The sequence below is a fragment of the Serinus canaria genome, chromosome 11, assembly GCF_022539315.1.
Source record: "Serinus canaria isolate serCan28SL12 chromosome 11, serCan2020, whole genome shotgun sequence".
NCBI classification, from domain to species: Eukaryota; Metazoa; Chordata; class Aves; order Passeriformes; family Fringillidae; genus Serinus; species Serinus canaria.
The window spans coordinates 411,667-432,359 of NC_066325.1; the positions used below are offsets into that span (position 1 = coordinate 411,667).

Here is a 20,693-nt window from a genome sequence, read left to right on the forward strand (position 1 = left end):
CTAGTTTTTGAAATCAGTATTTGCTTCTTCACTGCTGAACTTGCTATTGCTTTTTGAGAGGTTTCTTTGTGGGTTCTTATTTAATCTAGATACTTATCTGGCCTTACAGACACTTTTGCTCCCTGGTATTCCTTAATCCAGTTTGCTTTTCAGACTTCCACACTGGATTTTCACTACACACAGTAAACATTTGATTTATAAGGTGCAGGTCCCTTTCATCAACCTTAAAATAAAACTTTGTGTTGCGGTGCGCGACCAATTTCCAGTTATGTTTCTCCCCTAATTTGTACTGTTCTCCCCATTTTATAATGTTCTCCCCAGTTTCAACCCCATGTTTCAGTTTGATGGTTCAGCCCTGGTTCCCCCTTTCCCCAAATAGTACCTTCCCTGTCTGGGCACGCTGCCAACCCCTTGTCTCCACCCCCGTTCCCCTGGCAACCCTCCATTTTGTTGCGACTTTCTCCCCTCCCAAGCCCTGTCCGTCTCCCAGGGCCCTGCCCATCCTTCCAGAGACTTCTCCCTTCCCCAGGGAGTGATTGGGCAGGTGCTCTGGGCCCCTCCCTGGCTTAAATATCATTCGTTGCCTTACAAGTCTATTATGTGCAATACTCCTCCTCAGTTTTCCCCCATTGGTTCTTGTAATGTATCTTAACCTATGTTCCACCCCCTTTATAAGTTACTGTCACTGTCCCTCCTGGCCTTTGCTCCCTGGACTCCCCCAGGAGACAATAAACCTTCTCTGGACTGCATCCCGGAGTAAAGGTCCTCTTTTCCTTTGCTTCCTTCGCCCAAAGCTGCACCTCGAACGCTGCTCCAGCCTGCCGAAGGTGCTGCCTGGACGCCCCTGGCTCGCCTAGGCAGTGCCCCCCGCTGCTAGCCGCTGCTTGTGCTCTCCAGCTAGCCGGCGCTCCCTCCTCCCCGCCGTGCGGGGAGTAGAGGGTCTTCAAAGCAGCAGCGCAGCAACTTTGTTTATCCTGTAGAGAGGAAGTCTCATCTCAGTGAAACTTGAGTAATTTTAAGGAGGAGGTCTCCAAACTTTGTCTCCAAAATTCCTTCTTCAGCAAAGCAGGTATGAGCAGTTCCTCTTCTACCCACAAATCTTTAGGCATGTGTTTTAAACCACTGGAAGTGGTGTGGGTTTTCTGGGCTTCCTCTGAATCTAAAGTATGTTTATTTTGATGCATGAAGTGCTCATATGTAAAAACAATTAATGTGGCTAACACACTGAGTAATCTTCCAGATTCTGAGAGTGATAGGATCACCTGATCTGTCATAATTTCTTGGTATTAAATATATTGACTTCATTCTTTTAAATAATTTCTATTGAAAGCAGGTAAGAGATTTAACCTTTCCTATGGTCTTAAACTTACAATTTTTATATTTTAGCAATGGAATTTCATGACGTAGCAATCAAAACCTTTTTCATATGCAAATGAAAAAGGTTGGATGTCTTCACCTCACTTGCAGGAGGTGAAGACATCTTATTTTTCATTTTAATATTTTAATTATTTATCTTGTTTTGATATTAAACACAAAATTACATGTTCTAATTTAGGTAAATTAGATCCTATTGTGCTTTTTACTTCATACCAGCTTATTTGTTGTGCCAAATTTTGATGATGTCCATGTTTTTATTGTGATTCATGAGCCCTTTCATCTTATTTCCCCCCATCTTGTTGAAGAGGGTGAATAAGTGGCTGGGTGGGTGTTTGGCAGCTGGTCAAGGTCAACAAACTCAATTTGAATTGTTGCCAATGGACTGTTGGTGGTGTTTGTTGCCAAAAACACAAACTGCCTCCTACTCCAGGCAGCCTGGAACCACAACACTTTTGGGATTTCTGGAACACTAGAAGGTGTTTGGGCATTTTATAAATGACAGACCACAAATCCTTTTAACACAACAAGTATTGGTGTCCTTCAAGAGTATTTCAGGACAGTTTTATCCTTAGAGTGGATACAATACATCAGAAATGTCTTCCTTAAATTCACTGCATAAAAAATATTTTCCCTAATCTCACCTTTCTGCACAAGACAGTTCTTTTGCTGATCTTTGGCTTTGTCACTAGATCCCAGTTCAACCCTTGAGGGCTCTGAGGTTGTAGCAGGACTTAAATAAATTATTTCACATAAACAGTTAAATTCTGATTTAGCATCTGGATAACCTCACATAAATAGAACATGAACTCTTAAATGGTTTACAGTAGAAAAGAAGACATGAGACAATTTTTTCACCTAAAATATCATATTTACCAAGTAAGGCTATTCAACTCTTAGGGGTTTGCTTATTACATTTAGTGGCAGTAACATTCATCAGTTCACGTTAATTAGATCAGATATATGTGGTGATAAGTGGAGATTTGAGTATAATCAAAATGAATTAACATTTTTCAGAGACAGTACGGAAAACACATGCCATGAGTAATGAACTAAAAGAGCCTGTAAATTAAATATAAACAAAAAGAAAAATATCTTATTTTGATTGTTTGTTCAAAGCAGATTTCTTGTACTTTTTGAAAATTGTGTGATAAAGACTATATGATATCGAGGTGACTTTCAGAGAAGTTTTGGAATAGTACAATGTCTGTGCTCTTGCATCTCTTCCATGCAGTTGGGTAAATGCTGGAATAGATCTTATTTCTGATGTTAAAGCCCAGGAGGTTCCCATTCCCTGTGCTGCGGATGCCCGGGAGTGTCCCTCACAGCTGGAACACCTGGTCCCTGGAGGGCTGGACCAGATCCCACAGATCTATCTCGGTTTTCCCCAAGAGGTCTCATTCACAATGCTGAGCTTGCATAGAGCCTGGCTCGCCGGCTGTGCTCCACACAGGTAACAGCTCTGGGATATTTGCATCTTTCACTTCTCCAGAGGAAAATCCTCTGTTCATTCAGGGATCAGGGAAAACAATGCCCAGGGAACTCCCTGTCTCAGCAGGCCCTGCAGGAGCCAAGGGAGCTAGACTGAGTCCTTTCCTTTCCTTTCACTCCTCTCCAACATACCTCATTAGCGGGTTTATCTGCTGGGGTGGTGCTTAAATCACTTCTGTGAGTGGTCCAAACTGACTTGCTTCAGGTTGTGGTCCTGCTGCCTAAATCAGCAGTGCGTGTGTGTTTACAGCACTGCACCCTCTGTTCAGTGCTGATCTCCCCACACCTCCCGTTAGGACTTCAGGGCTCTGTACATTCCTGCTTGATTATTTTCCAGCTAAACTGCTGTGATATTTAATATGATAACCCCAGCATCAACACAGTTTATTACATTCGTTGATGCAGAAGAAGTTACTGCATTTTGATAATTTGTAGGCATATTTCTAAGTAATTGTAGCTGTGAGCTGAGGAAGAAGGGAGTCAGGAATAGAACACACACACATGTGCCTCAGAAGCAGCTGAAGAAATGAATTTGTAGAGCAAAAGAAAAGTTTTGTCTTGGGAGCTGGGACTGTTTCTCAGAATGCATGCAAGCAGTTATTATAAAGTATGTGTGCTCCTGACAACAGGGAGATTAAGGCAGTTATTCTTGTGACTGTACCAGTGCCAGCATAGTACAAAGACATTCTTTTCTACACAGTTTTGTTGCCTAATGCAATGATGACGGCTGTAACATCTTCTGACTGAAATTATGTGGTTCTCAAAGCACATTTTCCTTAGGGCTTTGAAGACACAGTATGGAAATGGACCTCAGCATTAATGAACTCCATGGCTGCTGATTTTCATTATATGTATTGTATTATACTGTATTATAATTATCATATCATATTATATCGTATTATATAATATTATATTAATTATATTATGTAGAATTGTCTTGGTTTTGGACTGGGCACAATGCCAGTGCCTCCATGAAAACACATCCACGTAGTGTCTACTGTGAGATGTGACCAGAAACAGAGCAAGCAAACACCAACTTAGGAATAAAAGAAAAAAAACTTTATTAACACACACACACACACACACACAAAGAACAGAATGGAAATCTTCCAAACACATTTCTCCTCCCCCTTTCAACCCACATTACAACATACAATACCAACTCAAATCTTCCTTCAGTCCCCATCTCCCAGGTGTTAATTCTCAGTCCATTATCCTTCTTCAAACAATCAATACATTCTATTAAAGAGGAAGGAGTCTTCTCCTTGTGCCATTTCTTGACTAACCCCTTTCCATATTCCATGCTCTCACCATGGAAATGGACCAGAAGATTGCTTTTGGGGTTTCTCTTTTTAAGGATACTTTGGTCAGTTCCACAAAACGACAGTCTCTCCATTTTGGGATAACAAAATCCCCCCCATTTCCCCCGGGGCAAGGGCTTCACGACAGAAATCCTCTCATTTCTGATTTCTGCCCACCACTACTCTTCACTGCCTTTCTTGGGTCTGAGCCATTGCTTTCCCCCCAAAACCGCAGTCTCTGTGTTACAATAGAAAGTTAGTCCGTCCACAGCCGAAAAAAAAACTGCTCCTCCGTTTATCTCTTCCCAAGTAAATTCTTCTCATTAACTCCACTACTCCCTACTCACACAAACCTCTCATTTCACTTGTCCATTTCTTCTTGTTCTTATCTCTGTCCTCCGGGAGGATCAACGTCTGGAAGGTTTCCATTGTGAAGGAAAAAAAAGTTAAAATCATCTCTAGGTGCCGGACTCTCTTCACACTCTTGGCCAACTTCCAGGAGCTGCCCGGCGCGTCTTATCTCTTTTTCTCTCTTCTCTCTCTCTCTCTCTAGGAAGCGGGGTGGGGGGGGGGGGGGATTTGCTCGGTGCTTTCACTACTTCCACCCCTCCATCCTTTCACTTCCCCCCCCCCCGGTCTCTCTCTCTCTCCAATATCCAAGGCCTGAGGCCTAGCTCACACCGCCTCGTGGCCTTTTCCCCTCCCCCACCCGGCCTACAGCCGGAGGGGGAGAGAGAACTGACCTGATCCCTTTGCTGACCGACAAGCAAGAGAGCGTCACTTCCTGGGAGTTCTACCTTTATACCCTGTGTTCTCAGAGGCGGAACCATCTCCTCATTGGTCCAAACAGGTGCAAATATTCACACCTGAGCCCCCACTGGGCTAACCACTGTCTCCAAAAAAACCACTTCCTTTCAAACCAGGACAAGAATATGACAGGAAAGGTGGCAGAGAGGAAATAAAGACTCGTTGATGGGAGAACAAAGTTTTGCCCATCCCCAGAGAGAAGCAGTGACCCAAATAAAAGACGTCCTGGCTGGGATTTCAGAGTATTTGCCTCTTCTATAAACTGTAGGGGAAAAAAGGCAAAATCAAATCCAACTCAGCAGAAGAGGTGGAAGAAGATAAACAATTTTGATCTTACATCCTCTGCAGCATTTAAACAAAGTCTCACCTTCTGCATTTCCTGGAGCCAATAAAAGTGTAGCCCACCCTGTTCTACTCTATGATAATCAAGAAAGATGTGTTTCAAAATAGTCTCCAAGATTTTACATTTTTATATTAAAAGATTGAAAAGGAGTCCTAAAATTCCCATTTTAATTTGGGTACTTAAACCAGAGAGGAGGGAATGGGCACAGAAGCAGCACTTTCCATGGAAGCAGAGGGGTGCAGCAACAACACATATTGTCATGATTTGTTTTTGAAAGATGGAGAATAGTTTCTAACACAGTCAACCCTTGAAATATTTATAACTTGCAGCAAAAATAAAGGAGTGCAGAATGTTCTCTCATAGTTGTTCCCCCCTTTACCTTTTTCTTGTTAAGGGAGACAATTGGTCAGTAATCACACCAAAATCACTGGTGGTCATGCTGTGTCCATCCAAGGGACTGGACAAATGCAGATTAAAACTGGATGCCAGGACAGGCTGACACTGTGTGGCTGCAGAGTTGCTCCCAGTCCAGCTCTCTGCCTTGCTCTTCCCTCCTGAGCTGGGTGAGATTATTTTGTGAACCAGCTCTTGAACCAGCAGAGATTTTACCCTCTTTAATATTAAATAAAGAATTCTTAAAACTCACATTTAAATCGGATGGGGTTATAGTAGAGGGAAGGAAAGATTTTTTAAAAAACTTCATTCCCAAGTAGGAGACAGGTGAGGAAACAAAATGGGTGTGCAAGACTCCTGAGGAGAAATAAGCAGCCACCTATTTTTCAATTTTCAGTATATGATGTTTGAAGAAATAGGGATCTCTTTCCTGTCAGGTGAAGGATATTTCAAACTCTCAGATGTTTTGGAGGTGCAGGTACAGGAGGGAGCTTCTTCTAAGACAAGCTGTTCCCCTCAGCCATGTGATTACAGTCAAAAGTGCTGTATTGACCATGAGAGATTCACTGGGTATTTCTCAGGGATGCCTTTAGGATTCCACACAGAAGGGATGGAGAGAAAAATTAATCTCCGCAAATGAGGAAGAGAGGTGTGAAATGCTTTTTCTTTCTTTGTGCTGAATTATTTCATTGGCAAACCCCCCTCCCTCCCCTCTCCAATCAGTGTAACTTATTCCTGTCAAGTTTTAGGTAAAATGTGGTATTTTCTATATATATATTTTTTCCATTAAAAACTTTTATTGTTCATACTACTGTTAATTCCTTCTTCACTCTTATTTATTCAAGAAGGATCAGCCAGTTTTTCTTTTTCATGAAAGCATTTCACTTTTGATGTGGTTTTCTTAGTTTCTCAATTAATGAGGAGACCATAGAAAATGACCCTCAAATTTGAAATAAATCCACATTCATTTGTAAGGACTGCACAGCATTCAGTGTCAGTAAATATTTACTGTTGGCCAAATAAGATTCTGCTGGAGTAAAGCAGAGATTTTTATTCATGGGAGCATCCACTAACAGGGTGATTTGTTAAAGTCAAGTCAGCAAAAGAAAGACCTGGATGAAGACAATAATTAGATTTGCAGAGAAAACAAATATGAAATAGTTTAGGTCCCTCATATAGTCCTGCATCTGTGTTTCTTTCTTTTACTGAAGGCTTTGTGTGGTTTCTGGATGAGTTATTGCTCCTCTAATCGCTAGACCACTGATTGCCAATGAACTTGAAATCCACCATTTGTATTGGGCTGCTGCTGGATTTGGCCAGGGAACCTGGATTTTGTTCCAGGAGGGCACTGAACAGCTCCAAGGGAAATTCTGGAGCTTCTATTTTTGTTTTTCTTTCCCCCTTCTTCTGTTCCTGTCCTTTATTTTCACATATAGGTCTAACATGTGTGGTCTGAGGAGATAGCAAAATATATATACAATGTAGGCTTCTTTTTTCACACATTGAAAAACCAACCCTTGTACCATCACTTATTATAAATTTCCGTATCAGCTAACGAAGGTGGAATATATTAAAAACTATTTTCTGCCTGTGTCACAGTACTTTTTTTTTTTTGTTCTAATTACTTGTGTTGGTTTTTTTCATGACTATTTTTTGGTCCTAAATACAGACCTGTAAACTGTTTTAATCTTTCCTTCAGGAATAATTTAATCTTGGGGAATATGTTCTCTGACATAATTCATGACTTTTTAATGGGCTCGGTCATACCATGGAATAGCTTTGGCATTTAAAAGATCTTCAGATTCTTTATTACTGTGTTTCCAGGTTCCTCCATGAGTGTAATCTCTATAAAATATCACATACCATAAAAAGACAGAAAACTTATTTTCAAATTAGGATCTTTGATACACCAGTAAATTTTGATGGCAGTGCTGTAAAAAGCCAAACTTTCCTGTGCAGTAACTTCTTTCACATGTGTCTTACTGAGCTGCTTATGATACAGCTTCAAAGGAATAATGATGGTAGATCAGATTGAAGCAGCTTGGAATGCTCCTTGACAAAGCTTCTTTCAGCTGCTGCATCCTGACTGTTCTGCGCACAAAAAAGTACCAGGCACTGAAAATATTAATGATGTTGTGCTCTGCTCCTGGGTGTTCAACCATTGTCAGCATCTGCAAGATGCTGTTTGGTTTTGCTTGGGTTTTTTTGGGTAAAGAAATATCTTTCTGATTTTATTATTGTTATTTTATATACTGACAGTATTAATTAATTCATCCGGCTGGAGAAAAGAGCTCAAATACTGGAATGTATTTATAGTTGTAATCAACAGATGAAAGAACAGGCATAGCTACAGACCTGCTTTTGCACAGCTGATAGAGAATCCCAGTATAGTATGGGTCATATATTTGTACTGATGAAATAATAAAAAATAAATGTGGTGCTTCTCAGGAGAAACCCTGAGTGGGAGAGGGGTTAAGATTTATCCAGAACTGTAATGTTTAAAAACTCTTCCAAAATTAGTTCTGTAATTAACTTCACCTCTGAAGTCAAATATGAGCCAGTTGGTGTTGCAGAATATTCACAGAGAACAAATGGGGCCACATCAGCTCATCCAGGACCTGCAGCCCTTCTCTGTGAAACACCTGTTTCAATTTCCTTTGGGACAGAAGGTAGGCTTGATCCAATGGGTTGACTTTTTAACAGTCAAACCAACACCTGCACTTCAAACTGAGCCATGAAATAAATGATCTGGGTCTCACATACCAAGCTGGTGATGTAAAATCACTGAATATTCAGTCTGCTTGAAGGGTGCTCCCTGGGTGGGACAGAATCCATTCCCTCCCCGTCCTGCTTATCAATATCTGAATTAAAACCCCTGTTTGTACTTAAACATGTATTTAGAAAAAAATCCTGTTTTGTCTAGAGGTAATGTTTGCTACATATCAGCAGCAAAATGGGATGGGTACAGTTTTCTATTAAAAAAATACAAGAAGAGATAAATCATGATGTTGCAGAAGCAAAATGTGAACTTCTGGAAAGTCACTCATTTCATGTGCTGAGCTTTGAGCAAAATAACTTCAGAATAATGAGAGAAACTATTCCCCAGCACCCTGATGGGATCTGAGTGAGAACAATAAGGGATCATCCAAATTTGAGTCATAATTGACTCCAGTGTAACATCCATGTGCTTCCTGACAGGTGAATAAAATTCTGAAGAATTGAGAGCATTGAATTCTGGGGGGGAAAAAAACCCTATAGCCATATGCAAAATCAGCAGGTACTTTTTGTGTGTTTTCTGCTACAGAAAAATCAGAATTTTTCACCCCTCTTGTCCCAAGAAAGTAGAAAGGAAAATTAAATGAGATTTTTAATATATAAATAATGTATCTGATTTTAATGGCAAGTTGTTCATAGTACTATAAAAATTAGAGATTGTTCAGGTTATGCTTTTTTTTTTTTAATTTACGCTCACTGATATTTGAGACATTCAGTTCCTGAAGTCAAGAATTCTGATCTGCTCTTCAGAGTAGGACAATGTGTTGTGATGGACAATTTAATTTGAATATGTAGAAACCTAAAATTTATTTTAAACATAGCCATATGCATCTTCAAATATAACATTTCTTTTTCTCCAAGTCCTGGTCAATAATGAATGAGTTTTAGAATTCAAATCAAGACAGAGCGGAGTTCTTGTGATATATTATTGATAAAGCACACTTATTGTAACAACATTTTCCAAGGGAAAACACATTATTTGTTGGCTCTACTAATGCAAGCTTTAACATAATTGTATAGAAAGCTTAAAAGAATAATTTTCAGTACATTGGAGGAAGGTTTGTAAAGCAGACTTTTAAATAATTAGATGAAAAAATGCAACTACCTTTTCTTTGAGTAGATCTTCAATTCACTTTTCCATATGGCTCAGAGAAAAAGTCCATGATGATAACAATGTATTTCAGCATACAGCAACCAGAAATATTTAATAGAATTTAAGGAAATGGGTTTTTTTTCCCTTTTCTAATGGCTCATTGAAGCTGCATAGGGGAAATAAGAATTTCCAGCTAGAGAAAGATAAAGGAGTTTCTTGCTTTGCTTTAACTATTTCTCGTAGTGTTGAAATCCAAAAATTCAGAACTTCCCCCTTGAATGACACCTAAACTCCAGCAGGGGTATGTTCTTATGGGAAATGTATATATTTTTTAAATATACAGTCCTTAATATTGTTTGGGAAATATGCCTTAGTAACACGGTCCTTCAAGTGCTCTGGTTGAGCACATTTTTACATAATTAAATTACTTTGGGAGCAGGTATTACTGCATTAATAGATTTGGGTTTTTTAATTTGCCTTGGCTTGGGTACTGCTGACAACCTGAGCTCTTAACTGAGAGCATCACTTGGAATTGGAAGTTAGTATCTTTGAGAGAAAAACAGGAATGAGGGGTGAATATATTAATTCCCTGCCCTTTCCCTTTCCCTTTCCCTTTCCCTTTCCCTTTCCCCTCCCCTCTCATCTCCTCTCCTTTTCTTTTCTCTTCTTCCTTTTTTTGTCAAATAACTTTTTAATCTTTTTAATATTAAGTTTCATGGGACAATGTAAGTTTCTCCTGTGTGTGGATTGATTAGAGTCTGCCTTGGTACAGAGAGAGCTACAGAGAATCTCTAGGCTGGGTGAACTGGGAGCTCCATGGAGGGGTCCAATGCAGAGCTGGGATTCCCTTTGGGTTCTTTCAACAGCCAGGTCTTCCCAATGGTTTGAATTTTATATCTACATATAACTAGAAAATTAATATTAAAAAAAAAAAAAAAAGCTTGGACTGCTCCATTAGTCCAGTAATGTGGTGCTGCATAGTCAGGACTGTCCATGGAGCAGGGAAAAGCACAGGATGACACTAGCTGGCTTTGGAATCTTTAAACACTGTAAGTAATTTAATAGTTCTGGGAAAGACTTTGCCTAATTTTGAGTAGACTTTTATTTTTTTAACCGGTTACTAGTACTGATAGCTGGTTTAATTCTTTATGGCTGTGCGCGCAAGGAACATTGCTAGCAGGAGCAAGCAGTGATTCCAGTATTAATCCAAGCACTAAACATTTTAAAACGTCATGTTTATATGTTATGAAGCATGTTCCTCTGATTTCCATCAGCTGAAGTTACTGGATATGTTTCCAGTTAGCTGGAACTGCAGCGGGAGTTGCATTTCCAACCTAAACAGATAAATCTGAAGCCGTTAATATCAAATAATTTCTCATTATATTTACAGGGATAATAAGACATGGATGGCTGGCTGGTGCAGCTTGAGAAGTGTGTTAGCTTTCAGCGTGCTTGGCAGGACTTAAATGGGAATGAACAGCATCAGAAGGGGAATTTTGCACAACTTGGAAACTCTTCTTGACGAGAAGAAAAAGGTTAATTCCAGCCCTGCCTCATTAATCAGATCTGCCTAGAGTTAAGGAAATGTCACCTAAGTATGTTTTGCTTTCTGCTGTGTGCTGCTGCTGAAGATCCTGACTTGCAAAACAGAAATAACTGGATTTGTGCTCAAAGGCAAAGCAATGAGTTGGAACGTTCTTTATGAGTAACTTTGTGGGGACTGCCCTGGGCATCTCCATGTGGTATCTGTCACCACTAATGGCGGCTGCAGACTCCAGATTGTTTCACCAGGCGCATACAAGAATTGCTCTGTGTGTGTCTTATATACCACGGGTCATGCACACACCCTCTGCATTATGGCAGGGAGCAATAGCCTGGAATTAGGGAATTATCCAGGGGGACCTCTGTCCTGTCTGCACTGGTAATTGCTGTTGTATTGTTATGGGCTTGGTTCTGTTAGTTTTGGGAAAAGAGGGTGTTTGTTGTGGATGGGGAGGAGGTCCAGGATTTGGTGGGGGCAAATGGGCAAACCAGGGCAAAGTGTGATTGAACAAAGACACCAACCAATCATTCGACACCCTGAGGAAACGATTGGCCCAGAATGAATCCCATTAAGGGCCAATCAAAGCCCTGAAATTCCACCAATCAGGGCAAGGATCCAAATCCCACCAATCCTGGGCCAAAGGGTGTTATAAAGGGAGGGGTTTTGAGTTGGGCTGGGTTCTTTTCTGTTCTACGAGTAGAGAGAGCTGCTTGTGAGGGAGAGAACCCAGCGTGTTCTGTACACGTTGTCATTTTGAGCTGTTGTGAGGGGGTCCAAGCTTATCGTGGACACTCTGTTCTTTCTGGTTAATTTTTTTAAATAAACGAGAGCCTTTCTCATCCCTTTCTGAAATCAGGCCTTGTTCGCTCATAACAGTATCCTTTGAAAGTCCAAACTAAATCCATTTCTTAATGTGCTGCCCCAAGACTGAGATTAGCTTTTCCCAGATGAGGGAATGAACCACACTCTGACTGTTGCTTTGGCTGCATTCTGGGAATGTTCTCTGACTCTGCAAGGAAAAGCTGTCCAAGAAACTGTTCCCCTGGAAGTCCATGGCCAACCCGCAGTGCAACTTTCTGTAACTGTTCTGTCACCTAATGAACCTTGAGCAAAGCAGACATTAACCACTAAACCCGGGTTTTGGTAAGCTCTGCTGTAACAACAGTATGGGAAATCATATTCGTGCATGAATACCCAAATAAAGCAGAATAGGATCATCATAACCTTATGTAAGGTCTGTGAACACAAACACTTAAATTCCTCAATTTAGCTCCTGCTTACGCTTCACTGAAAGCCCCAGCAGTCCCTGGGCTTGGATTTATTCTTGTCAGGTCCTTGTTACTATTCTTGGAAAAAACATTTGTCTTTCTAATCTTATACTAAAGAAATTTAGATGTTTTATGTAAAATCCTTACAAGGCTGTTGATTTTTTCTATACAAAATTGTGATAGTATTCTACAAGCATAGGCTTATGAAATTCAGTAGTCAAAAGTGGTGAAACAAATTCCAGGAGACTGATATGTCCAAGAAATGGAGAATGTTAATGTTACAAGGAGTTCTGATGAAAATCAAAAAGAAAAGAAGAAAACGGCTGCAGTCTGTGTCCTTTCCATTTTGCAATAATTAAAATGAATGAGGATTAAATGAAAATCAGGGCAGGGTGGGCTTGTCTGCTGTCAAGTTAAAAAAAAAAAAAGGGAAGGGTCACTCATCTGCATGACCAGAACTTTTGCCAGTGGTTTATTATGTTCAAACATTGAGCATCATGTTTTGAGCTCATTGGAAATGTGGTTCTAAAGAAGATTTCAGTACTCTAAAATATGTGTGATGTGCCTGGTATTGTGTAGGAAATCTATGTTTATACCAAATTTCCTTAGAAATCCAAAGAAACATTTATGGCATAGAATTCCTACTGGGTTCTTGCGGTTCAGGAAAAGAATAGAAATGTTTAACTGAATTTCATCTCTGATACCATTATTTTTGGCAAATACATAAATAGTGATTCCTGAAGGCAACACCTTCTCTTACTTTTCCTGGCTTCTCTTCCTTGAGAATCAAATATTGTTAAAGAATTGGAATACTCTACTGCTATAGATATGGTTTGGCCAAATCCCAGTGGAATAAGGCATCTTTTTAGCAAAGAGAGGAAGAAAGAGATATTAATGTATGTACTGCTAAAAGCAATGCCTAGTGGTTTGGATAAAGAAAAGTTAGAGCCATTAATAGCTAAGGGAGCACCTGTAATTTAGGCTTGAAAAGGTCATAAACCAGAGGAAAGTTATTTGGAAGCAAACAAACAAATCTGGTGACAGAATATGTGAGAAGTATTTTTAACTGCTTATGATTCAGCTGAGCAGAATAGTTGTCTAATCTCTCCCACTGCCACAACTAAAGATTTAGAAGATTTTGCAGAAACCTTTTCTGAGTCTTTAAAGACATCCAATTTAGTGAATGGCAAAGTATTTGTGGCGGGAGAAAAAGGAATAATTTCAGCCAAGTTTCCCAAATCGTGGTTATTGGTGTAAAGACATCAGGGCAGGACAGTTGGGACAGATCTTGCTTGCCCCCATCACCCCAACCTCTTCATTCAAGGCCTCTGGAAGTTTAATGAAAACAAACTTGCTTGTCAGATGTAATCATGGAATGGATGGGTTGGGAGGAACCTTAAAGTTTATCTTCTTCCATCCACTGCCATGGGCAGGGACACCTTCTACTATCCCAGACTGCTCAGAGCTCCATCCATCCTGGCTTTGGACACTGCCAGGGATCCAGGAGCAGCCACAGCAGAGAAGATTACAACTGGACACAGAAGAAAACTTGTCACAATGAGAGCTTCTTGGAGCAGGACCCAGACAGCTCAGGCAAATCTCCATCCACAGAGTTTTTCAAAACTTGTCTGAACAAGGCCCTGAATAATACCATTCGGCTTTGAAGCTGCCTCTGCTTTGAATGGGAGTTTGGACCAGATGATTTCTGGAGCCTTCTTACAGCATAAATTTTCCTGTGGTTCTAAGTGAGCAACTTCAGTGACTCCATGGGCTTTGATTTCAAAGGGGATCTTAGCATTTAGAGGCTGGTTTGATCCTTCTCTCTCTCAGCAGAAACACAACCAAGTTTATGGCAAATCTTCTCATTTTAATTGTGAGTTGCATCTATCCCAGCATGGTCGATGCCGTTAAATCTAATGAGTACAATTTTACTGGGGAGTTTTATGAGACTATGGCAAATGGGATTTTTTTTCAAATGCCCTCTAGAAATCTCACGTTTATTTCCATCATGGTGCAGTTTATAAAAAGTGACAGGCAGCGAAAAACAAATCAGCTTTGCACTTATTTTTCAGTGCATCATTCAGGCTAATGAGCTATTTAGACTTATTGGTAGGATAGTTTTGTTATCATCATTCATATTTTTGAAATCTCCAATAAGCTTTTATCCAGGACTGCTTTTTCTCTTCCCTTTGACTTTAAAGCTGTCTTTGCCTCAGTCAGTGTTGTGTTGGTGGTGGTTTGGCAGCTTCAGGCATCCCTAATATTTTCTCCATTTTTTTTTCAGAAATGTCAGAAAAGATTTATTTATTTACTTTGAAGATATTAGGAATCTCAGTCTTCCCTTAAATTCTTTATTTTACTTCTCCATAGATGGGTTTTCTTCTTGTATGCCAGCTTGTAATACCGCTAATATACTGTTCAGTTTCCTCTGACATTATTATGTCATTGCTACTGTGTTTTGCTATGATAGAGCTCCAGGCAACCCCAGTAATGCATTTTTGGGTAGTTTGTTTTCTTTTTTATACTGACAGTCTTAAAATGTGGACTCAATATACCAGTAGGTGCAATGCCTCATGGATGCTTACACGAGTTACTCCACAATATGAGAGTAATATTCCTTTTTATGTCTTGTCACAGCTTGCATTTCTAATTAATATTCTGCTATATGCCTGTAAATTATTCCAGTTCAGTGTTCAAATACGAGTCATTCCTTGTAGTTAATTTTGAATAATTATATATAATTTAAATAACTTGGGGTGGAAAAAAAAAGAGAGTTCTATCAATAAATGAGACCAGACACAATGGCCTAAAAATATCACTGGTAAATTGTGACTTTCTCCACTCAATGTGCTATGCTTACATTGCTGTTCAGAATGTAACCATTTCTGTTGATATTGCACAAAATACAATATTTGTTTTCTGTCTCCAAAATCTGAAGATGATCTTTCTCATGCTGTGTCTGCATATTTTAGATACAGATCTTTCAAGAAAAGCAGAATAATACAGTTGCAAGAGAAGATAATTTGCTTAGTGCATTAAATAAATTTTAAAAAGTGCCAAACCATATCCAAGTTCAAGACTTGTAACTAGACTCAAACTTCATTTACACTACTGTGATCTCTATCAAAATAAATATTTAATAAGCAAGGCTAGCCAAGGATTTCTAAATATACCTTTGGGCTTTTTATTTTCTCTAGGAAAAGAGAAAATGTTTGGCAAGAGTTCTCAAATGGATAACTAAGCAGTGTCATATTTTAGTGCCAAGGGCACCCTAAGGGGCTTGGCCAAAATGTTTGAAACATATCCTGGAGGAGCAAAAGGACAGGTCACTTCTTCTTGGACCCTGCTTGAAGGGGGAGCTTTCCTTAGCAACTGAGAAGAAAACTAACTGATGTTGATTTGGTTGTTGGGATTGGATTTTTAAGTTTATCTTCATATTATTTGAAACTTGCTGGAATCCACAGAGTCCATGTGAATCACAAATTGCCTGAGGCAGGGGGGGAGATAAAGAGGAAATTTTATAAGAGTTTGAAACATTTATTTTAAACTTTTTTTTTTTAATCAAAAGGAAATCCCCAAATTCATCTTTTTACATTTCATATTCGATTCCAGTAAAATGATGAGGGTGGAGAAGAGTTTATAACATGTCAATTAATAGAAGTGATGCAGTAAAAGGGGTCTTAACTGCCTTGTCTTGGATGATGCCACTTGTGCATGGGGTTGTTGCTTGCTGACATCATCCACGGTCAAAGGTAGATTCTTTAGAGAAACTTTATGAAGTTCACAATAAAAGCCCTTTAAAACAATCACACTATTCAGTATAGTGAAATGATCTTTACTTCTTTCCTCAAAGTTTTTCATCTAAAGGATGGGCAGTATTTACAAATCAATGGTAACAGAAGGCATTTTTGCAATGCTTTTAAAAAAAGGTGGAGGACAAATAGTTGAGAAAAGTTTTCACTTATGAAGAATTGTTTTATATGGATTTCAAATTCTGCCTGTGCTACAGGAATATTCGGAAACATCCTTTGGAAGTAGATTTGTTAAAACACTGGAAAATCAGGACAACATGGAATGTAGCTGCTATTTTTTGGCAGGATACACCTTCATTTTCTATTGTTCCCTCCCTGATAGAAATAAACAGAGGAAAAGAAAAACCCTTTAAGAGTGACAAGACTGCATGGACATTAGGATTAATATAGTTGATTTACATAATGTTAACATTATAAAGCAAATGTGGGCTGTGTATTCTCTGCTAGAAAGCAGCTAAAAATAGAGGCCATTCTATTGTACCCTTCTACATTAATTATGCGGCTACTCTGACATGAATTGCTTCCCCCAGTACTTCATGTGTCAAGGAGCATTTATGTCTGAAACCCCTCACTGTGGCTTTGCAGTTGAGAAATCAATATTAAAAGAAAAAAGAAAAAAGAAAAAAATGAAAAAGAAACAGTATTATTAATTGAATTTTATTTGGGATCTTTACTGTGCTGTTCACACCAGTCTTATTTATTTCAGTGTAGATTCTTACTGTCTAGACTTAGATGGAAAGAGAAACTTGGAGTAGTTTGGATGTAAAGAGAGCTTTTCTTGGCTATACTCTGTGCCCTAGTGAGGGAGAAATTGCCTTGATGCTCATCCATTTCCTTTGGATTGGCTTGCACTTGAAGGAGGTGTTCCTTGTCCTCTGGGAAATCAGGAATACACCAGAACTGCAGCAGTTATCTCTTCCCCCTTTTACCCCAAAGTTTATCCCTGCTGTTTCCCCAGATGCTGATCCACTGGCACAATGAATTAAGAACTTCAAGGTTAAAAGAAGGAAGAAGTCCTTTGGTTTAAATTTAAATATTCATCTAGGAGAAGAATTAATCACACTGAGGGTGCCTATAATGAAGGGAGAAATTGGAAAAGCATCCTTGCACATGTCTGTTAGTGCTCTGCTTTATGACTGAGGAAGAAATTCATCACAGAAACCTTCACCACATTTTATCCTAGTTTCATCGGCTATGGCTCCTTATCTCAAGAGAGGATAATCTCTGTTAATTTTTACATGTTGAAGCAACATGTTTAACAAATGAATGATCTTAAAATGATTACAAATATTACAGAATTAATATTGTCTGAGTTTTGGGGTTTTTTTTAAACATATCTATTCAGAGTTGTCCAAAGAATTTATTTGTCTGATTTACAAATTCATTTGTGTTGGATTTATGTAGACTTCTGGGCAGGTGAGGACACCAACCAAGAATGTTTGCAGGAAGAGCAATTTTAGATAAAAACTGAGAATGGAAATGGAATATGAATTTCAAATCATAGCAAGCAGAGGGGAAAATTAGATATCCTCAGCAGAAACAAGATTCTAATTGATTTATAGACAGAAATATAATATGAACAAATGCTTAATCAAATTAGCTCACATAACATCAGAAATAATAAAAAGGACTCTTTAAATAACAATGGATTAAAGACCACAAATTTGCTGCAGAAAGAAGGCAGATTAAGAGACAATAAATTGGACAACACTGTGATCTTATCTTGTGTTCTGCAAGTGTGGGGAAATTTGTCACCTAAACTTCTTTTAAAACTAATTCAGTTTTATAGAGCTGCAATATGGCATGAGGGAACAGTAAGAAAAAAATATAAATAAGCTGGCTTGCCTTCATTTAAGGTAATCAAGGATTTTTTTATTTATTCATACTTATAGAAAACAGCATAAGGAATGGAATCATTGATTTGAGTTGGCTCAAATCAGAAACAGGAAGGTGACCTGGGTAAGGGCTTTTCAATTATGCTTTCAATTTGGACTTGAAGCCAAGTTACATAGGATTTTAGCTTTGGGATTTCCCTGTCAGAAAATAAAAGCAGTGTGAACATGACCAGAATACAAAAAGCAGTAAGTTTACTGTCAGTGGTGAATTAGCTAATTTTTTATGAATATTATGAAATTTGTCTAAATTTGCTGCAGAATTGAGCATCATCGAAATAATTTATTCCTCTGAAGGCACAGGAAAACTCCTTCTCTCTGAGCTCACAATGCCTAAGTTCTAGCTGCTGGTGGCAGAGAATAGAAAGAAATTATTCCATGTTTTTTTTAAGACTACTTGTTCTATTGCATTTTATCTTACAAGCTAGAATTGAAAGCAAAGCATTTCTGCAACCCTAATTTTTATATATAAAATCTATAGGATCTTATTGCCTTCATAGACATGTATGATGATTATTACTGCTTTTATAAATAACTATCAGTGTACTAGGTGACAGATTCCCTTGGAATACATTAAGTTTATAACATTTCTCATTGTCATTACAATAACTGTCAAAATAATAGCTTCACGTTTCTGTTCTGTTCTCATTACTACCTTCAATGAGATTTGGAATTTTAGAGCCTCTAATATTAAAAAAAATTAGGGGAATACACTATATACTGTGACCTTTTCAATATTCCATAGCTGCATTGCTTAAAAATTTACTTAGCTTGTTTACTGCCCTTCTCTTTCCTGTATTGTTAATTGTGTGGAAAAGAACTGAAATGGGTGACCTTTCCAGGGTTTTATATTTCCAATGGCCAAAAGATCAAACTTACATAGCACGATGATCAAATTTACATAGCACAGTGTACTTAACAACGCAACATTACCTTTGCTTCAAACAGGTAATACAGAAAATGTTTGTGGTTCTGTGAAAATGAAGGGCATGCAAAGAACAGTATTATGTTTCAATAATGTTCCCATTGATGATAAAAAGAAGAATATCAGTAATACATCATTTTCAGAAGGTCTAACTTCCTGCATAATAAGCATTTATAGACATTCCGGACACTTAATTTAGGAGATTTTTGCCTCCAAACCTCTTTTGAATTAATGTATATTTTGCTGCCTGGGTAGTACTTGTAGTAATGTCTCTCTTTTTGTTTTAATATTGAAATGAGAATGGAGAACCATCCTCAGTGCATGTCTCTTATTCAGCAGTACTGAGAGCAGCAGGGTTGTGGCAGTGGGGTATTAAAGATATTTGGTCTCTCCTGCCTATAACAGTGGGGGTTTGAAGAATATGTTTAGTCTCTGTGTAAAGTTGTTTAGCCCCTGTCTCGCCGTGGCAGTTATGATAATTCCAGATTTTTCCCTGTCTATCCTCAAAAATCCTGCCCCTGTAGATTGTCTGTCAAAATTTACACTCCTTTATCTAGAAAATTTGCTGTCACTTATTATTTTTCCTTTCTGCCACTGGTGTGTGACTGTCCCACTCCAGGTTATGTTTACATTTGTCACCCCAGACCCCTCCTATCCAGCCACTGATTCATTAGACGGTCTCCTCCCGGGATTCCACCCCCCTCCATAAAAGCCGCTGTTTTTCCGTGTTTCCCACTCTTTTGCCACTGCCACCTCTTTGAGCTGCCGGCACCCGCACTTTGTCGGCACCCACCAGGCGCAGCGCAGCTGGTTTGCAGCTTTGGCAAACACCCGCGTGCTGAGGCCCCGCTCCTGCCCGCGCTGCCGCTGCCCGTGCGGCGCTGTCTGCGCAGCGCCGTCTGCACGGCGCCTCTGCACAGAGCCGTCTGCACGGCGCCGTCTGCACGGAGCCTCTGCACAGATCCGTCTGCATGGTGCTACTGCTGCCCGCGAAGTGTTATGTCACCTGCCTTGCCTCAGCGCTGCTCCTGTCGCAGGAAAGCATAACACCTGTGCCACACTGATGATGCCACGCGGCACTGCCCCAACAGTGCTTCTCCCACGGATTAGGGGAGGCGTAGCGTGCAACGTCATCCCCTCCTCCTCCGCCTATTCATGGGTGTTTTTCCTTTAGTTTTCGTTTTACCTAGGAGAGTGGATGGAAAAGAACCCTAGCAAATAGTCTCAGTCACAATGGGTAGCAAGACTGTGTGCTAGGGAAAAGGAAGTTTATGACCAAGTTGTGGGTTCCCTGGTGGGAGGCGGGTTTTGTTTATCTAAGGGAAAAGTTACGAGATTTGTTAAGTGGATTTTTTTTTCATTTTCCAACTACTACCCTAGATGAGGTAAAAACACTAAAATTTTGGGATAAGATCAGAATTAAACTTGGAGAAGATGCAATGATAGATGGTGAATCAAAAAGTGATTTTTATCCTCTCTTTATAAAATTGAAAACTATCACATTAGAAATCGAAAAGAATGTGAAAGAAAATCCAAATAAATCTTCCTCACTTTCTCCTGAAACCCCTGCTCCAGTTCCCCTTGTTCCTGACCCCCAGCATCCTGAACCGAGTGAGCTGAGGAGCACAAAACACCTGCAGCAGGTGCACAGCTGCCCCCAAAATGTGGGTCTCCCT

The 20,693-nt window shown here is 39.4% G+C and overlaps 1 long non-coding RNA gene across 1 annotated transcript; it reads left to right on the forward strand.

Annotated features, from left to right (window-relative positions):
- Positions 1–521: 521 nt before the first annotated feature.
- On the forward strand, positions 522–15,203 carry LOC108962909 (uncharacterized). Its single transcript, XR_001991641.3, has 2 exons — positions 522–1,069; positions 10,968–15,203. It is a non-coding gene; the product is annotated as an uncharacterized LOC108962909 (long non-coding RNA).
- Positions 15,204–20,693: the final 5,490 nt, after the last annotated feature.